Source organism: Triticum dicoccoides, chromosome 2B, assembly GCF_002162155.2.
Source record: "Triticum dicoccoides isolate Atlit2015 ecotype Zavitan chromosome 2B, WEW_v2.0, whole genome shotgun sequence".
Lineage (NCBI taxonomy): Eukaryota > Viridiplantae > Streptophyta > Magnoliopsida > Poales > Poaceae > Triticum > Triticum dicoccoides.
In genome coordinates, this window is record NC_041383.1 from 347,267,146 (window position 1) to 347,269,039 (window position 1,894).

A 1,894-nucleotide genomic window follows, 5' to 3' on the forward strand; every position below is an offset into this window, starting at 1 on the left:
GCCGGGCCTATGGTTTATATAGCGCGGGAGGGGGGAGTTTGACAGGAATGCAGAATACATTCATTTTTATTGATGTTGATACAGAGTTGGAATACCGGATCTTTTTTCAACCTTCTAACAGCTCATCGCTCGTTGCAGGATACACACTATTCCTCGCGTTTGTCATCGACTGGTTGCACCACTACCTTCGGAAGCTCATCACCCTGAGGAAATCAGCCAACACCTCCAGGGAAGAGGTCGAGAAGCTCCAAATGGAGAACCTGTCCTTGCGCGAGAAGGAGGAGAAATCGGCCAGCGAGATGAAGAAGCTTCAGCAGGACATGGCCAAGCTGAGCGAGGACATGAAGAAGCTGAAATCTGAGTCCGAGGATCACCAGGAAAGCGTATGATGCAGAGGCCCATGTCAACGCCCTGCAGAAGCAATCTGAAGAGCTGCTCCTCGAGTACGACCGGCTGCTGGAAGACAACCAGATCCTGCTGTCCCAGCTTCACTACAAAGGCTGAATTGGTTGACCCGCGGCATGTAACTGTCTCGAACTCGAAGCGCTCATAGCCAAGGCTCTTGATGTGGTTCTTGGCTTTCATTCCCCTCTCTAACTTATGGTGATATGGATGGATGTACTTTGTGCTCTGTAGTTTGTTTTGAGGCACTGAAAATGTCAGGGATGGTGAGATGGATATGGGAGAAAGATCGGGTTTCGGAATGCGCTTTGTAGAACTGACTAGACCATGTGTTGGAATGTAGTAATTTATCCCCGATTCTCGTAGAGATTTTGAACTGTATTCTAGTATAACATGTCATCGTGTTTTTGGAAAAGGAAAATTGTTTTTTGTTAAGAAGGCTTGCATCTTTTCAAGAGTTGCACTTCTTACCAAAAACAACTTCCCTTTTTCAATTGCAGTACTGTTTTCCTTGCATTAGAGATGTCCTTACGATTTGGAAATCATGGAGTGCAAACTAGGGCAGGTGCAGCTAACAAAATCAAACATGATTTAATATTGGCTTTCATGAATCAGTTGCAGTTGAAGTAATTATTTCATGGGAAAGTCTCAAGTCATGGTATACTATTGGACTTGGTATATGGGTCTGTACTCTGTAGCATACAGTGTACTGTATCCATACAAGTGCACAAATATTCCTTGAAATTACAGTTCATACATAGGAAGATTCAGAACTAAAATGAGGAAGACGGACCTCCAAAGATTATTTCCAGGCATTAAGGATATACTTTGATGAATGCAGAACTCCATTTCCCCTATGTCTAATACACTAATATATTGCCCTCTATCAAACAATAAGTAGAGTAGAATACACATTCATAGTTAAACCTGGCACCACACTTCTAACAGCTCATGGCTCCTAGCAGGACACACACTATTCCTTGCATTTGTCATCGACTGGGTGCACCAGTACTCCAGAAGCTCATTACCCTGAGAAAGCACCCTACACCTCCAGGGAGGAGGCCGAGAAACTCCCAATGGAGAGTTGGTCCTTCCGTGATGAGAAGTCGGATCAGATGAACTGCTTTAGGAACTCGGTTGCCACCAGCCGGCCATGTGTGTTCACCGACAGCTTCAGCTCGCTGATCTCCTTGTCAATGTCCTACGACACGAAGATGCATATGTGTGTCAAAGCATGTTCAAGACTGGCAACACTTTATGGGCAATTTTTTTAGCTCTACTGTGAAGGAAAACATGATTGTGAGTCTTCTGCATTTTGTTCTTCTTCACGTGTAAAATGGGCACTCCAAGACTGGTAACACTTTATGGGCAATCGCCAAGCTGGGTGCACAGACGTTTTATGATGGATGTACTCTGAAATTATTTGTATAAGGATTCATTTGTGATTTCAGTACAAACTGTGAGTGCTTATTTTACATAGAGGCACGTAAGA

The 1,894-nt window shown here is 44.0% G+C and overlaps 1 pseudogene; it reads left to right on the forward strand.

Annotated features, from left to right (window-relative positions):
* Window positions 1-19: 19 nt before the first annotated feature.
* LOC119367703 lies at window positions 20-776 on the forward strand (annotated as a pseudogene).
* The last annotated feature ends 1,118 nt before the right edge of the window (window positions 777-1,894 follow it).